At 49.3% G+C, this 18,317-nt stretch overlaps 1 long non-coding RNA gene and 1 other non-coding gene across 2 annotated transcripts; one reads left to right on the forward strand and one right to left on the reverse strand.

Annotated features, from left to right (window-relative positions):
- Positions 1–1,447: 1,447 nt before the first annotated feature.
- On the reverse strand, positions 1,448–1,554 carry LOC111561502. Its single transcript, XR_002744155.2, has one exon. It is a non-coding gene; the product is annotated as a U6 spliceosomal RNA (small nuclear RNA).
- Positions 1,555–11,936: 10,382 nt separating this feature from the next.
- Positions 11,937–17,910, forward strand: LOC123386467. The gene is made up of 3 exons (XR_006600342.1): positions 11,937–13,204; positions 15,687–15,835; positions 16,565–17,910. It is a non-coding gene; the product is annotated as an uncharacterized LOC123386467 (long non-coding RNA).
- The last annotated feature ends 407 nt before the right edge of the window (positions 17,911–18,317 follow it).

Genomic DNA, 18,317 nt, shown 5'->3' on the forward strand with positions numbered 1-18,317 from the left:
GCTGGAAGTGGGGATTGGGCTCCATTTCTTGCCCTTGGGCAGTTTTCATTCCCAAATGTTGGGAAAGGTCATAAAAGAAAAGAATGGTCGCGGATGGTCTGTCTTCCTAGGGAGATCTCACTGCTTGACAACCAGGGGCCTTCCCCCCCCCCCCCCCCCCCGCCGGGGGCTGTGTGGACTGCACCGGAAGTCCAGTCACAGAGAGCTCTGAATGTAGGTGACTTCTTCCAGGAGTCTGTACCATAGGCTCCCCATCCCCTAATCTTCTGGGCTCCAAACTCGGTTGGCATCTACACCTCTCAGTCCCTTACGGTAAGCAGGGGACGGAGGCTGGGGGGGAGGCTTTGGGGTAGGTTTCTCTCTCTGATACTCAGATCACCTCCTGAAGGAAACCTGCCGCCATTTTGGCTCTACAGTTATTTAATGTGGTGAAGAGTTGCCGTAGCAACATGGTTTCTGCACCGGCTTGACATAAATTCATGCTTGCCCGATTTGTAAAGAAAAATTGGACATTCGATCTCCACCAGAGAATTTATACATAGGAACAGACACTAGCTATGAATCCCGACCTTATTATTATTTTTTGACTTTTTTGTATGGGTTAGAACATACACAAGAGTAAAGACACGTCTAACTAAGCTGCACATGCCTCTTGCCAGCCTCATCAATGATCAACGTACGACTAATCATGTTTCATTTTTATACTCCCTCCCTCTCCAGCCCTTACCCACTGTGTTATTTTTACATTAATCCCAGCTATCACATAATTTCCTCCACAAATATTTCAGTGTGAATCTCTGAAAGCTAAGGACTCCATTCTTAACAAATGATTCTCACGTGAATAATAAATAAAATCTAGGCATAAAGGAAGGTTTCAGAATATAAATTCTGCCTTTCTCTCAAACCAAATTATTTAAACTGAATCTGTTCCCTTTCATTAACATCTCTACTTCAGACACTATTTATATTTTGGGCTTCAATTAGAATCGCACTACGTAGCAGGCAAAATCCCAAGTACTTTACATAAATTATGCCATTTAATGCTCACAACAGCCTTGAATGGTCAATACTAATATTATCGCATTTTACAGATGAGGAAAATGAGGCACAGTGAGGGTAGTAACTTGGCCAACATCAAACTCTTAGAATGCGTAAATGAGCAAACGCATCGTTGTTCGTTCCCAATCAGAGTTAATCTCACCATCGAAATGACTGTGCAGTGAGCTTACAATTTGTACCTTATCAAGCTTGGCTCTACTTTGCATTTCCATACCTACTCTTTTTTTTTAATTATTTTATTTTATTTTTTTTAATATGAAATTTATTGTCCAATTGGTTTCCATACAACACCCAGTGCTCTTCCCAACAGGTGCCCTCCTCCATGACCATCACCCACTTTCCCCTGCCTCCCACCCCCCATCAACCCTCAGATTGTTCTGTTTTTTAAAAAAATACGGAACGCCTCATGAATTTGCGCGTCATCCTTATGCAGGGGCCATGCTAATCTTCTCTGTATCCTTCCGATTTTAGTATAGGTGCTGCCGAAGCGAGCACTAGTCTTTTTTTTATTTAAAAAACTTTTTTAATGCTTTATTTATTTATTTATTTTTTATTTTTTATTTTTCAACGTTTTTATTTATTTTTGGGACAGAGAGAGACAGAGCATGAATGGGGGAGGGGCAGAGAGAGAGGGAGACACAGAATCGGAAACAGGCTCCAGGCTCTGAGCCATCAGCCCAGAGCCCGACGCGGGGCTCGAACTCGCGGACCGCGAGATCGTGACCTGGCTGAAGTCGGACGCTTAACCGACTGCGCCACCCAGGCGCCCCTGCTTTATTTATTTTTAAGACACAGAGAGACAGAGCATGAGTGGGGCTGGGGCAGAGAGAGAGGGAGACACAGAATCGGAAGCAGGCTCCAGGCTCTGAGCTGTGAGCACAGAGCCCGACACTGGGCTCGAACTCACGAACTGTGAGATCGTGACCTGAGCCTAAGTCGGCCACTTAACCGACTGAGCCACCCGGGCATTCCCCATTTCTGTACCTACTCATAAGACCGGACATTAAACCTTACTGAGCAGACACAGATCACTGTGAAGCATGCTAGGTGCTTTAAGACTTCTCGGGACAACTACCGATCTTATTTCCATAAGTGCATTTTCAAGTGTTCTGTATATTCTGTGAAATCCTAAGCACTCTGCTTCAATGGAAACTACTTGAGAGGCAGTGCCGAGAGGTACCCACCATGCTGGATGATGTCGTCCAACCATCTCTGGCTGTGGGACGGAGGGTAAGTAGCTGTTCTCTAGGTCCTGGTGCTTCCCTAGCCCCATCCAACCTTGCCACATTGTATTACAATTACCTCCTTATTGGTGTCTTTCCTTAGAGGCTCCTTGAGGCCAGGAGCCAATCGGCCATATGTTGGTTTGGCTGTTGGTTCTTTTTCTGTATCTGAGAACTGACCCTGGCGGACAGTAAATGCTCAGTAAGTTTTTCCAGATCTTATAATTTCCTGAGAAGCACAGGGAAAGGGAGAGAAAGTCTCAAGCAGGCTCCATGCTCAGCACAAGCCCAATGCCAGACTCAACTACCTGACCCTAAGATCACGACCTGAGCCAAAATCAAGAGTTGGACACTCAACCAAGTAAGCCATCCATCCAGGCACCTGTAATTCTCTGAGTTCTTTTTCGTTTTCTTTCAAATCAGGCAAATAACTATGTGTCTGGCCGTGACGAAAATTCAGAATAAATAAAAGCAGCCCCGCAAATCAGAGAAAATACAGATTTTTAAATCAAGGGGAAAGATGTTGCCTGATTTTCCAGTAGGTCTGCCCACATGGACATTATTCAACGTACAGTTTTCCAGTGCCTTTATAGATCTAGTCTTTGGAGTTTATTGTGGGAAAAATGAAGGGTCTATTATGTGAAGTTTAACATTCGATATTTCAATATTTGAGATTCTGAAGTTGAAGTGTCATTACTAATAGTTATTTTAGGTTTGTAAGAGGTAGGCAAATGAGAACAAGGACTGAAAAGGTACAATTAAGGTCAATATTAATCGAATGCTCGTGTATTTCCAAGTTATCCCAAAATATGTTCCTCACGTTTAATAATACAGTCAGAATATCATCCAAATTCTCTGAAACTGCTCTGGTTTTAAATATTTGCCATATTGTTCCCACATGCGTTTTCCAGATCAGATGCCAGGATTTGGTTTGGAAAATATAATGTACATAATGAGCTGTTAACGGTATTAGACTTGTGCCTTGGCTTCATACTTGTCCTTCTTAACAAGCTTCTGCTTCTTTCTAAACGTGAGTAGCTCATATGATGTGTGCTAGAATTACACTGAAAATGAATTTTTTTTTTAATTTTTTTTTCAACGTTTTTTATTTATTTTTGGGACAGAGAGAGACAGAGCATGAACGGGGGAGGGGCAGAGAGAGAGGGAGACACAGAATCGGAAACAGGCTCCAGGCTCCGAGCCATCAGCCCAGAGCCTGACGCGGGGCTCGAACTCACGGACCGCGAGATGGTGACCTGGCTGAAGTCGGACGCTTCACCGACTGCGCCACCCAGGCGCCCCGAAAATGAATTTTTGAAGAACACAACTGTGTAGTGAGTGTAGTTCAAGCTGTTTCCTGAGAAACGAGAATAATCCCCGGCAAGCACTATGTAAAACAATCAGAATTCTGGTCACCTGCTCTGCCCTTTTCACTTAATACAAAAACATAGGAAGCAACTTAACACTTAACGTGTATGTCACTCATCAGCTATTTTCTGCATTTTTTGTTAAGGAAGATTCTAGACGTGGTATTCAAAAAAAGTTTCTTAATGTTTGTTTATTTTTGAGAGAAAGAGTGTGAGCGGGGGAGGGGCAGAGAGAGGGAGACACAGAATCCGAAGCAGGCTCCAGGCTCCGAGCTGTCAGCACAGAGCCTGACGTGGGCTCGAACTTAAGAACTGTGAGATGGGGGCGCCTGGGTGGCGCAGTCGGTTAAGCGTCCGACTTCAGCCAGGTCACGATCTCGCGGTCCGCGAGTTCGAGCCCCGCGTCGGGCTCTGGGCTGATGGCTCAGAGCCTGGAGCCTGTTTCCGATTCTGTGTCTCCCTCTCTCTCTGCCCCTCCCCCCGTTCATGCTCTGTCTCTCTCTGTCCCAAAAATAAATAAACGTTGAAAAAAAAAAAATTTAAAAAAAAAAAAAAAAAAAAAAAAAAGAACTGTGAGATCATGACCTGAGCCGAAGTTGGACGCTGAACCGACTGAGCCACCCAGGCGCCCCTATAAGTGGTATTTTTAATACTGAAAGTGATGTGTGTTGGTGCAACTCATGATTAAAGGATCTGAAATTCCAGTTCAGCTAACTGACTTTTTCGCTATCATTAAGAAATTGCTTAATTTGGTGTGGCTCACTTTAACCTGCCCCAAATGGGATAATATATGAGGGTTCCCCACAGGAAAAGATGTTGACTCATCACTACAGTAAATGCTTAGGAGATACAGACATGTGTCTATGCAGCGATTCAGCACTCAGCAAATATTTATTTGATAAATATTTACGCTTCTGCCTAAAACATAGCCATGGATGGGATTCCGGGTTCTTGAGCCCTTCCCTTCCTCACCCCATACCCCTTGATTCACTCTGGAATTTTGTTGTTGTTGTTGTTTATTGGAAGAGAGAGAAAGCAAGTGGGGGAGGGGCAGAAAGAGAGGGGGGGAGAGAGAGAGTCCCAAGAAGGCTCCGTGCTGTCAATGCAGAGTCTGACGCGGGGTCTGATCTCATGAAGTGTGAGAACGTGACCTGAGCCGAAATCAGAAGCCTGGGGCTTAGCCAACTGAGCCACCCAGGCGTCCCGTGGAGTTCTTTCCCTACTCAAGGGAAAAAAAAAAAAAAAAAAAAAAAAAAAAAAAACCAAAACAGGCAATTGAAAAATACATATACTGAGTGTACAAAAAAGTTTTGGCTGGAGCGCCCGGGTGGCCCAGTTGGTGAAGCGTCCCACTTCAGCTCAGCTCATGAGCTCATCACGGCTTGTGAGTTCGAGCCCCACATCGGGCTCTGTGCCGACAGCTCGGAGCCTGGAGCCTGCTTCGGATTCTGTGTCTCCCTCTCTCTCTGCACCTTTCCTGCTTGCACTGTGTCTGTATCTCTCTCAAAAATAAATAAACATTTAAAAGATTTTTTTTTTAATTTTTTTTCAACATTTATTTATTTTTGGGACAGAGAGAGACAGAGCATGAACGGGGGAGGGGCAGAGAGAGAGGGAGACACAGAATCGGAAACAGGCTCCAGGCTCTGAGCCATCAGCCCAGAGCCTGACGCGGGGCTCGAACTCACGGACCGCGAGATCGTGACCTGGCTGAAGTCGGACGCTTAACCGACTGCGCCACCCAGGCGCCCCTAAAAGATTTTTTAAAAAGCTTTGGAACTGCAGAAGTCACAGTGACGGCCTCCTGAGCGCGGAGGGGAAGCTTGTCTGCTGCCCGCTCACAGGCCTGTAGGCTGTGTTGATGCCAAAAGCCTTGAGAACAAAATGCAACACCCTCCCCAGATCTCCTGCATCCCCAAGTTGCTCTCCTGAGCTCGCCCCACGCTGGAAAGGCTCTAACAGCTTTCCTACAAGGCACAACCTCCCACTGGCCTTTGGCCCTAGACCCCCTGTCGGCTGGACGAGGAGCAGGGCGGGATGTTGGCCAAAGGTAACTTTCTGCTAGATTAAATGCAACCCCTGTCAGAAACATCGACAATTGTGCTCCGTCTCGCAGTGGAGTTTTAGTCTGCTAGTTTCGGAGCCCTCAGAGAGGCAGCGTTTACACATGCGTTTCACTAATAAACCTGTGATGCTAGAGCAAGTCATTGACACAGGGCCAGTCTAGTTTTCCAGTCTGCAGTGTTCACCCTTCAGGTCTCTTTGAGAAACATTTGGAGGACGGTTGGAAAAGTCAACTGAACCACAAGCCAGAAAGCGCTGCCTTCATCAGAGAGGGAAAAAGGCTCATGTTGCTGCAGCCGTCACAGTTTTTGGGAGAAGCGTAGAGGCAGGTTTCAGTTTTACCTAAAGTTTTACCCAAGAAGCGACACCTAAAACTTTGTGTTTGTTTTTACCGACGAAAACTTACAGGTCCCGGAATAGGTAAGGACCATTCCTTCCGGTATCATTTATCGTAAGTGCAGCCAAGGTTCTATGGACAATAGCGAATCCTGGGGTGGCTTGTTGGAAGAACCCGACTTTGAGAAGTAAAGCAACCCAAGAGCTAACAACTTAGGCTAACAATAGTTGGCTCCAAAGTGGTTAAGTGAGTTCTCACTAAGAGCTAAAGGTATTGAGACTATTATGTCGCAGGTACTGTGCTAAGGACATTACATGGCTTACCTGATTGAATCTTCATAACAAGTATGGAAAGTGTGGTGTGGTATCCAATTTAGAGGTTATGACCCGGCCCGAGGCCAGGCAGCTACCAAGAGGGAAAGCCTGGCAGGATGCAAATTCCCCATCACCCCGATGGCCAGCCTCTCACCTGCCATGCCACATTATCTCTTCGAAGTTACCAATTGTTCTCTCCCTCAACACCCACCCCAGTCAGGCCGTTTGAGTCAGTGAGAATGACTTCTTTGTTCATAGGTATTAGAACTTCATATTTTGGTTAGCAGTGTGCCAGGAAGGATAAACAAAGGAATTGGCAGGGGAGATATGTATTTTTTATAATCCATTTTCACAATTCTTAAAACTCCTTGAGAAATTTTATAATAAACATTAATTTTTTTTTTTTTTTTAATGTTTATCTACTTTGAGAGACGGAGAGAGACAGAGCATGAGCTGGGGAGGGGCAGAGAGAGGGAGACGCAGAATCCGAAGCAGGCTCCAGGCTCCGAGCCGTCAGCACAGAGCCTGATGTGGGGCTCGAACTCACGAACCGTGAAATCATGACCTGAGCTAAAGCTGGACGCTTAACTGACTGAGCCACCCAGACACCCTGTAATAAACAGTTTAAGCCAAATAAGAGAACTACCGATAGTTCTGTACGTCCTTTATTTAGGAGCGGAATATGTGTTCAATTTGGTTGTAAAGTGGCTTTCTCCAGAGTGAGTGCCAATTTCCCACTGAAAACTGTAAGTCTATTTTTCACAGGAAATTATCCGGACCTAAAAGGATTGAGATTATAGGGATGATCATACAGGACACCCTAGAATATCTGGTAGCAGTCTTTCACGTTCCCAAGTCAGGTATCACCTCTCCGGCCCATTTTCCTACTGTGTTGTATCTTCCCTCTTCTCAGGCCGTAGGGATTCCACCCCAGAAGATTGGTTGGCTTCTCAAAGTCTGGTTTTTCTTTGGAGGGAACATTTATTGTACCTTCTAGAACTGGGAATTGCATGTGACGGTGGCACCCGTTAGCATGTCTTCTGCTCCACCACTTTGGGTAGATGGCCCCTCATTCGTATGGACACAGGGACGGACTCTGACTGGCCCTCCCATCGACCCTCACACCTGCAGAACCTTGTGACTGTCTGTAGACTGGGCATCTCTATGGCCATGTGCCCTGAACACGTCAAACTCTTGTATCTGAAATCCAATAAGAGATCTTCCTCCCCAAACCCGCTCTTTCTCCAGAATTCCCTCTTGGTCAATGGCTCCACGATCCATCCAGTCCCCTGAACAGAAACCTGGGATCTTCCTTCACTGTCTTCTCTCCCTTGTTCTTCACATCCAGCTGGTAACCGGGCTTTGCCTCTTCTCCTTATAGAACCAGATCCCTTCGCTCCATCCGCAGTCCATTCTCAGCTCAGCTCTCCTCATTCCTCAGCTGGATCAGGGCCCCGGTTTTTCCTCAACGCTCACATCAGGCATCTTCTCTGGGAGATTCCTCTTGCCTATCCGCGCCCCTCGGTCAGGGCTAGGTGTCCCCAGGTGTCCACACAACATCTCCTGCATATCTGTCGCGACGCTTAATCTGGGAACCCTAACTGTATGTTCAATTTTGTATCTTGCCCACTGCCCCCGAAGCATCTTGAGGGTGGGGACTGGATCTTATTTATGAATAGTAGCCAGCGCCCAACAGCGGCTGGCACTTGCTTACTGCTCGCTGGTGTCTGTTGAGTGAATGGAGACATTACAGTCGATCCAGTCTTTGGTGTTGCTGGGGGAATCTGGTCAGGATGTGTGTGTGATTACATAGGGGCTGGGATAGGCTGGCCAAGAGTTACATTTCCTTTTCGTTTGTAACTCTTTTGTGGTAATGAACAAGAACACGGCAACGTGAACCATTTAGCAGAACGTTAGATCCTAGGTCAGAAATAAGTGCTTCTTAAAACAGGACAAACGGGGCACAAATGAAGGGATTCCGTTTTTAGGTTCCCCGAAGTAACACCTCTGTTTTCCACATTCCTGAAAACCCAGCAGATAATATACTACGTATACATACAGCATATAATATACTTCAGTAGCTGGTCAAAACTTAGCAACAACAGAAACAGTGATATTTATCATTTGCTGAATGTTCCTTATGCGCTTCCCATTCTGACTGGTATGTATATCTCATTTATGTTTTTAATGTTTATTTATTTTGAGAAAGAGAGAGGGGCAGAAAGGGGGGTGGGGGGAGAGAGAATCCCAAGCAGGCTCTGTGCTGTCAGCATAGAGCCCACCTCGGGGCTCGATCTCACGAAGTGTGAGATCATGACCCGAACCGAAATCGAGTCAGATGCGTAACCAGCTGAGCCACTCAGGCACCCCCGTGTATCTCACTTAATCTTCCCAACAATTTTACAAACTTGGCATTATCCCCATGTTACAGTTGAGGGCACAGAGTTAAGTGAACTGCCTAAGGTCACCTGCGAGCCTGTGATGGCACCAGGTAGGGACCTGGCTGTCTAATTTCAGAGATCACATTCGTTCGTCTCCACTGCCTGAAACACTGCAGATGTGACTCAGTCAGGCTGAGCCCTCAGCCAGTGAGTGACAGCTGCTGACATGCGATTCATACGCACGTAGCAAAACCCAGATCTTTGTTTCTGACATCCTTGCCAATGGTCACCGCTCACCTAAACTCAGGCAAATAATTTCAAATAGCACACATGCTAAGTTCTTTAACCATTTTGTATTTTCTCAGCTGTAATTAAGGGAGGACTTCGTTAGAAAGGCACTACCCCTCAAAAATGAATATGCTTATCAGAGTTATCTTTCTAGATTGATATTTGTTCATATTATGTGGTTTGAGTAGGGATTGAGATTTTTTTTTTTTTTACAATGGGCAGAAAATATATTTGATGACACAGACTTTTTAAATCTTCTTTTGTTGTGATAGAAGAACGATAATCATCTGCTTGTTGTCACCCACACTTTTTGAACGGTGTTCTACCCTCACTGGCTTGGGTTTTACTTGTAGACTAGGGAAGATCACACGAATTGTGTTGGCACAAAATGGTCTGACCTGAAAAGCTGTGTTAGCCAAAAACTGCTTCTGAGAGGCCGGTCCTGGAATTACGGACAGACGTGTCCTTGGATGTGATCAGCTTCAACTAAATGTGGTCCGAAGGTCTTTACCCCACTGGACAAGTGTGTGGGTTTCTCAAAAATAGTTGTGCATGAATGGTGAATGGCAAAGAGGAGAACTGTGACTTTAAATTTTACATTTTCTCTCTCCTAGCCACACCTCTGTATTACCAGCCATAAATACGTGACCCACTGAGCCTGCCAGATAAAACACCACAGAAGCAAGAGGAAATTAGAGTCTATTAATTGAATGCTTTACTCACTGATTTAAAATATATATGTCTGCACCAAGTTCTCGGTTATAGAATCCATGTTCACAATGGTGTAAGACCTTTGTTTCCTTTTTCCTGTTTGCTAACATCATTTAAAAAGATACGTTTGGGGGTTACATCATGTGTCAAATTCTCAAGTGTGGAACAATTTTTTTTTTTTACAATTAGGAGAATCAGTGATCTATGACAAAATTGCTGAGAAACAATCCCCCCAAGAGCTAGGCATGAATGAGTGCATTAATTATTGCTTCGATATAAAGAACTTAAAAACAAAGTGTTTTTAAAATTGCTAAGCCACCCCCAGTAAGCTTCCCAGACTGACTCATCCCCCAATTTGTCTGATTTCTTAAGGAGCATGCCTGCATTGTACTCTCCATAGAGAAGAAAATGTTCTAGAACAGAGAACAATTAGTAGCTTAAGTTGTGTCCAAAAGACTATTGAACTAAATGAGCAACAAACCATTAAAAATAACACTGGGCTGATACTTCTTTAACATCCTTTGGAACTGCAAATTTTAAAATATTAAGGTAGAGTTGAAAGGCTGTGGGGAAAATTTTTTTAGCAAATTGTGTATCTATACAGATACATTTGCAATATTTGTGTGACAAGATTTCCAATATAAGATTTGTTCTTTATGCAAAGGTGGGTTGTGTCAGGTGTATACAATTGTGGAAACTCATAAAACTATAATGTGAGGTCTCTGCTTTCACCACAGGTAAGTTACCTCCCAGTTTAAACAAATCTTCAAACTTTCAAGGTCATCAAAAACGAGTCTGAGAAACTGTCACTGCCTAAGGAGACATGAGAACTAAATGTAATGTGGTATCTTGGATGGGATCTAAGAACAGAAAGAGGAAAATTGTTAAAATGAAGAAACTCCAAATGAATGAAGTATGGCGTTTAGTTAACAATAGATATCAGTATTGGTTCATTAGTTGTGACAAATGTCCCACACTGATGTGAGATGTTAATGGGAGAAACTGGGGGCTGAGTGTGGGAACACTCTGCCACTTTTCAGCAAGCCTACACCCATTCTAAAATTTAAAAAGCTTATTTTAAAAAATAGAAAAAAGCAGGATAAGGGGGTTGGGGAATGGATAATATGGCAGTTACCCAAGACACTACTGGAAGGTCAAGAAAGTGAAAAAGAAAATATCCGTATACAGTATCGATTTGAAGCAGCCAGTGTAAATATGCCCCAAACAGCAAGCGTTTTGTCTACCGGAAATCAGCATCTAATAGATTACCCTTCTATCAGACTGACTCTCCCGTGATAACACTGAAGATGGTCATCACGACCACACTGTTTTTTCAAACTGGGCGAACGTCAAAAAGAGCTGTACACGGAGCAGTGGCAATGGACTGGATACACAGGATTGCTTTTAGTTCTGGGGTCGCCTCTTCCTCATCGTAAATGATCTAGTGCTACGGTTCCGCGCTGCTAAACGCCACCACCCGTGGGTGAACGCACGTTCTTTACGTGGACAAACAATCATTTCGTGCCTGCCAGGCGTGCGTGTGTGTATAGAGACGTGTGAAGAAAACTCGCTTCCACTGCCAGCTACGTCTCTTGGTTAAAATTCGCCTTTATGCTGTAACCCCAAACCATCATAATCAAGTCCCGTCGGGCTCCCTTTTAACAAACAGGGAGTCTCCCTCGTCATTTATTGGGGTCAGTGCTAACCCGCCCTCGGGGCGGCTCGGACGGGCCGAGCACATCCGCGAAGCGCTGTCTGGTGGCGCCACATCTGGGCCCGGGTGCCAGGGACAGGGTACCCACAGGACCGAGCAGGAGCCTTCCTTGGAGGCGCGCAGCTCCATCGGGAACACGCCTTGCGACTACAAATTCCTCTTTCTTCGGCTAACAGCTCTGGGCCAGAGGCTGGTGGAGAGGCCCCGAGCCCACGTAGACCGAGAGGACGATGAGGAAGACCAGGAGCAGGAAGAGGCTGGCGGCCGCGGCGGCCACGGCGAAGAGCTCCATTCGCAGCGCAGCCTCGGGCCGCGGGGACTCGCCGGCTGCCTTGCGGCGCCGCGTTGCCATGGGAACCGCAGCTGCGCGCCCGCGGAACCGCGCGTTTGTGACCGGAGAATCCCCCGGCTCCGCCGCTGCCCCCGCCCTCGGGGCGGAGGGACGCGCCTTCCCTCCCCCCGCCCCCGCCCCCGCCCCCGGCCCCAGCACCCCTGCGGGAAAACAGAAAGCAGCGGCGTGTGCGCCCTGCAGACCCTTGCTAAAGCGTTGCCGCGTGTCTGGGAGCGCGGCCGCTGGCCGGGAGCCGACCGCTCCGAGCCCACGAGCCCCGAGGTCGGGCGCGCAGCCCCGGGTGGAGGCCGCCGCGCCGGCCCGCGCAGCCCCCCTTCCCCGCCGCTCCGGGCCGGCGGCGCGATCCCGGGCGCTGAGCGCTCCTCTCGCGGGTCCAGGATTTCGCCGACGCCCCCGCACCCTGCAGGGACCCTCGGACCGAGAAAGTTAGAGGCCCGACGTGCGCGTTTTTGCGGAACCTCCCCGGAGCGAGGGCCACATTTAATCCCTCGCCCCTGCCCTACAGGCTCTCAAAGACGAGGGAGGCAGCATAAAAGAAATCCTGCCCGAGTCCTAATTATTGGAACACTTCCTAACACGCCGTCTGTCCCAGGAACTGGAAACATATTGCAGGAAGGCAATGTTTGGGTAATTAATAAAGAGCAAATAACGGGGCTTCCGAAACGCTCGCCGCCCTGGCCCCGGCGGGCGGCCCTGCGAGGTGCTGGGCGCCGCTCGGCCGCCCTCAGGACGCACGGACAGAGAGGTTCCCGCAGGACGCGGCCGCATCCCCGCCAGACTTTTCCCCGCTCACGTTATTAGCAGAAACGCAGAAGGCGAGCGACTCCCATTTTTACCCACCAAACTTTCTTCTCCCGGGTCGCCGGTGAAGCTTCAGGCCCAGAGACACCGGGCTCCGCTCCTCCCGGGCCTGAAAAGTCCGCCTCGAGGGAGCGGAGTCCTGTCGCTCCCAGCGATACCTATGAACAAGCTGAGAGGCTCGGCGTAATGATCTCGTTTTAATTGCGACTCAACCAAACGTCCAGCCCGCTGCCACTCAGGCCCCCTAGATCGGGATGGCTGGGCCTGCGATGTCAGGAGATTCCCTTGGCTCCCAGTGGTTCTTTGTATCCGCCGCCCAACATGGAAACCGTATGCTGAGCCTCTCTGCGAGTTAAAATCGCCCTCTTGAGAGATTCGAGCTGACGCCCTTTGGCTTTTTCACCGGTCGCCTGCATCCCGGGCCGCCTCGGGGCTCCTGCGTCTCTCCTTGCCACGAGGGGACCCCGCCTCTCTTCCTTCCAGACCTCCTGTTACTAAAGCAATCGCCTGAGGAGCTCGGCACAAAGGAGTGGCCCCTGCAAGGGGTGGGATTCGCCCTGACTTTGACCCGAAGGCACCTGTGGCGGCTCGGGGTGAGGCCTGCGGGTGGCAGAAGGGTCCCAGAAGGGCGCTGCGGCCCCGGCGTAGCCGGTGCCCCTCCATGTCGGGGGCCCTCTGCCCCACCGCCCCGCCTGCCCGCTCCTGCCCCGAGGGCTCCCTCCCTGTGCCCCTGAGCTCCCCACCCCACCCCCCTCGCAGTAGACAAGGACGCGGGTTCCGAGGGAGGGGAGGGCAGCTGCTCTGGGCCTCAGGGCCCTTTCCGGGGGTTGGAGGCTGAGGTGGGGGTCGTGGGCTGCTGCAATTCTCTGCGCTTTCTTGCCCCGCGCCCCAAAAGCCGAGAGCGGGGGGTCGAGGGACGCCTGGGCGCCCAGGCCCGCGCTGCCCTGGCCCATTGCCCGAGGCCTTCTTCGCCGGCGGCGGGCTCACAGGCGGGCGGACGCTGGGGGTCACTTGGAAGTGGCCGGGGTGCGGGCTCCCGCCTCCTGCTCCGTAGGCTTCAGTGGCACCGGCCCACACTCCCGCCCGCGCCTCCCCTGGGTGTCCCCCAGGCTTAGGGAGCCGAGAGGAGGTCCCCCCTCCTTCCTCCTTCCTGCAGGAGGCTTTGCGGAGCCGTGGCACCGGGGACGCGGGAGGAGGCCCAGCTGCGGAGGCCGAGAGCCCTTTAGGGAGCGCACGCCGCGGGTGGGCTCCTTGGGAAGGCCCTGCTTTCTGCGCGCCAATCTGGTCGCTCTCAGTAAGGCAACATCGTAGGCCAAGAGGAGCTGCCCAATTATTTCTTGCCCACTTACTGCTGTTGAAGTACTGTGCCAACGAAAACAGCTGCCCCACGCAGACAGGTGCTGCTGGCTGTCCACTCTCTAGGGATGGTGGTGATCATTTAAAAACATTAATGTCCCTTTACTCGATACATTTCCACTTAAAGTGCATCAGGAGGAAAGTCCACAATGCAAAATAAGGATTTAGGTAGTACACCCACAGCCGTTAAATTAGTACCCATTATATTTCCGTTAGAAGCCCAAGGTCCATCGGGAAGGCCCAATGAAAAGAAACTATGTGCTCTGGAGGCCCCAGTGTCAGCCCTTGGACGGTCGTGGTCACTGAGTGTCAAGAAGGTTAACTGTCCATTGAAATGACAAAAAGCAATCCACCACGGAGTCAGATACTTGGAAAGTAGCTGTGGGAATTGTAGGCAGCTTCTGCAAGCCACTGCAGAGGCAGGAGCAGCTCTTTTGCTCACCAAATGCAAGTTTCCTGTAAAATTAGCATAGGCTCCACATTCTGGCAGCAAATGGGTAACTGGGGCCCAGGGTGGGGGTTGGGGGGGGGAGGCACCCATTTCAGGTGTTCATGGCAGGAGGTCAGTGCTCCCACACTGGTCCCACCCAGGTCAGCAGTGGGGGAAAGCAAGCTATGGTCAGTGGCCCAGGAGGAGGCGATGATGAGACCAGGAGCAGCCAGACAAATGGAGGTGGGAGAAGTGGGCAGCATTCGGACAGGATTGGCTTTTATTTGTTGTTATTCCTGCACCAGCAGGTGTCGAGTGAATGTTAAAAGACCCAGAACTTCACGAAGACAGTGTGGGGTTGGCCTTCTCTAAAGGGGAGTTCAGCCCGAGCTGCCTGGTTTCCAATCAGGCCTAGAGCCTACATGGGGTAATATGTGTCCTGTTCCAGTGTCCTTTCTGCTGCGGTGGCTGGAGGCAGGCAGTGGTGGGATGTGGGCAAATACAAAGGCCTCCTGTCCCCTTAGAGCAAAGAAGGCATCTGGAAATCTGTCAGTGGGAGGATTTCTCTGATTGTCTTGGAAACTCATCTCTACCAAGAAGGGTTTCACAAGGCTGGGGCAGGCGTTTAGAAATTCGTTCTTTGCTAGTTGACACTGTTGGGATCTCTCCCTCTCTCTCTCTCTCTTCCACCCAGCCCTTTTACACACACACACACACACACTGGCAAATCTGCCCTTTTTGTATTTTGTGTGAAACTCTCTCGCCTGATAAAGATCAAAGCCACGTACCAACTTGTCTCCCTGAAACCCCACACACTGCTGTAAGTCCTCCTGGCAGTAAACGTCTGGAAGCTGTTTTTGGATTCTGCTAGCTCAGCCTCGCTCCTCCCCAGATGATGCAATACTAGAACAGGACCCAGAAAGCTGCTGGGTCTGTCACCAGCCGGCTGAGTCTGGCCTCAAGGTGCCAGACTGGACCAGACAAGAGCTTTGTTGAGTGATCTTCCCTCAACCCCTGGAGCTGTGACAGGAATCACAACATAACACCTTCCGTTTTTGTAAGACTTTAGAGCTGACAAAATTATTGCTGGTTTCTTCCAGCAGCTTGTTATCTGCATCCGATAGACGAAGAAACTGAAGCCTGGAGAGGTTAAGTGGAGGCCACAGGGAGAGAATGGGGGGGTCTGGTGAGCCTTGTCCTCCGGCTCTTTCTTGCTTACCCACCTGTCACTTTAAGGTCAGCGGTAGGCACTTTGAGCTCTGATTGGTATTTTACTCCTCCTGGGGCAGGAAGTGGATGCAACGTGTCTCTCCTCGGCAGAGAGGCCAGTGGGGGCCTGACGAGAAGTTGGGTGCAGTTCGGACAACAGAGCCAAAGACACAGGTGGGAACCAGGCCCTTCCGCAGGACAAAGCCTTCCCGCTGGGGATGTTACGCAAGTAAGTGGAAACCCCTCTTTGCAAAGACGGGGTCAGGACAAGGGATTTCCCCCTCCAGGCAATGGGTCCCCATGTTTCTCCTCTTCCTTCCCTACCACCCTTGTTTGACCCACTGGAGACGGGTCCAGGCAGCCAGCCTTGATTAGCAGGGCAGGCCATGGTCTGGGACAGGTTTTGTCCTCCTCAGAAGCTGCAGGGTGTGAGACATTCGTTGGCACGAGATACTCAACAGCCTCAGACCTGTAATGCCTCCTGGGTTTTATGTGCCACAGACACTCGGACACTTCCGTCACTCGTGGTCGTGAAGACCTATCTAAAGCTGTCGCCTCTCACTTGGTTAGGTCTTGAGAAAATGAGCACGAATTGAATGTAGTCTTTCTCTTTTTTTTTGCTAAGATTTTTCTATTGGCCACTTTGCGTTGCTCATGTCCCCAGCCTGGAAAATACTGGCTGTGAGGGAGGAAGGTGTATCAGAGGAGAGAAGATGGTATCTTTGATGGGTAGGGCTGCGGCTCATACGCGTTTGAGGTTTTAAAGACTTTTGTAAACGACTTATGAAAATTAGCGCTCAGCTGCCCTTCACCAAGGCGGTGAGTCTGGTTGGTAATGATAGGTGACATTTCTGAGCACTTACTGTGTACCTGGCACTGTGCTAAGCGCTTGATACGTGCTGATTCATCTTCGAGGCAACACTGTGGGGCAGGCGTTATGACTATACCCATTTTACAGGCGAGGAAACAGACAGAGAGAGGGGCTCCGTAACAGTGCTGGTGAGGAGCGGAGTCAGGATTTCACTAACTTTTGTTCACCTGTGAATGAGCACAAGCCGTCAATCCAACAGGTGAGGCTGGTTTCATCAAAGTGGCGGTCACTCATGTCAAGCGGCTTCTTCTGGAACGTAAGCCTTCGCTGTCTTAGCGAGAACGCATTTCCAATTTTTTTTTTCTCCCCTCCGCTTTCCGTCTCTGTCCAGCGCCCCCCACCCCCACCCCTGAGCTGAGATTCCGGTGGTTGAGCCTAGAGGCAGGTGGCACTGTGGTTAAAAATGGAAAGATCTGTTGCCGTAAGTTCTCCTTGTAACGTATGTCGCACACAGCTCCGAATCCAGCTAGGCTGAAGCGTGCAAAGACAATACCTGGAATTAGCACTGGACATTTGAGGTGTCTTCGGTCAATGACAGTGGTGCTTTTTACATGGGTTGCATTTATTTACAGTCTACGAAGCATATTCACTCATGGCCTCTCATTTTCGACATTTCCTCCTGGTACTTGGGGCCCGATCTCTGATTGTGGAATGAAAGGCTGTGTTCCTGGTTAAAAAAGATTCCAGGCTAGGCCAGCCTGCCGCGCTTAGTAGAACCGAGCGACTCAATGTGCCCTCTGAAGGAGCAAAGTGTAAACGCTCCGCCCTTAGGATCAAAAGGAGGCCGTTTGACCCAGACATTGTGCTACAAGGTTTCCCTTCATTTCAGCCTGTGCTGTTTGCTCAGATTCCGTCTTGTTCTGCCTGCCTTGTCTCCAGCCTGTCCCCCAAATCAGAGTTGGGGGACAAATCTCTGCGGCCGATCTACACCATGCAGCCCAGCGGTTTTCTGCCTCTTCTGCCCCGAACCATTCGTTTTGCTCTTGGGTGACACTCCGACCTGAGACCAAATCCAGGATGTCCGAGGAATTTCTCCAGAAAGGCATGCGCAAAGGACGTGGAAAGGAATTTCGCCCATCTTTGTCTCTCTTTCCTCCTTTTTTTCCTCTTTGGCAAGCTACAAAGGGGGACTGTCACACACAGGCTTCCTCATGTAAGGGGAAGAATCACATCAGGTTCACGTGTGCGTCACACCCTTTGGGAATGCTTCCTCATCACCTCTGTTACGAATTCTTCTAGCTTTCTGAGCTTTTTTTTACAGGGCTGGGACTAGGGTGAGGTCAGTGAGGCGTCTGCCTCGTGCATAAAATTTCGGGGGCAGGTGCCAAAAATCTCAGTCAGCAAGGGACGCATTTTGATGTCATATTTTTTTTTTAATTTTTTTTTCAACGTTTTTTATTTTTATTTTTGGGACAGAGAGAGACAGAGCATGAACGGGGGAGGGGCAGAGAGAGAGGGAGACACAGAATCGGAAACAGGCTCCAGGCTCCGAGCCATCCGCCCAGAGCCCGACGCGGGGCTCGAACTCCCGGACCGCGAGATCGTGACCTGAGCCGAAGCCGGACGCTTCACCGACTGCGCCACCCAGGCGCCCCTGGTGTCATATTTTTAAAAATCAAAGCTGACACCAGAAAACCCATGGCGAATAAAGAAGCCACAATTTAAATAAGAGACGGTATGACTGACGTTTCCTTTCGCCTCAAGCTTCAGTATGGCTTTTGTCACTTTCTTATGTATCTTTCCGTTCAACCGGAGGAAATGAGATTGGCGGCAGAAATACAGCTAACTGAAATCCAGGTCATACCCCCGAGAGAGTAGATGTGAACAAAGTGAAACCGAA

The sequence above is a fragment of the Felis catus genome, chromosome B4 (genome assembly GCF_018350175.1).
Source record: "Felis catus isolate Fca126 chromosome B4, F.catus_Fca126_mat1.0, whole genome shotgun sequence".
NCBI classification, from domain to species: Eukaryota; Metazoa; Chordata; class Mammalia; order Carnivora; family Felidae; genus Felis; species Felis catus.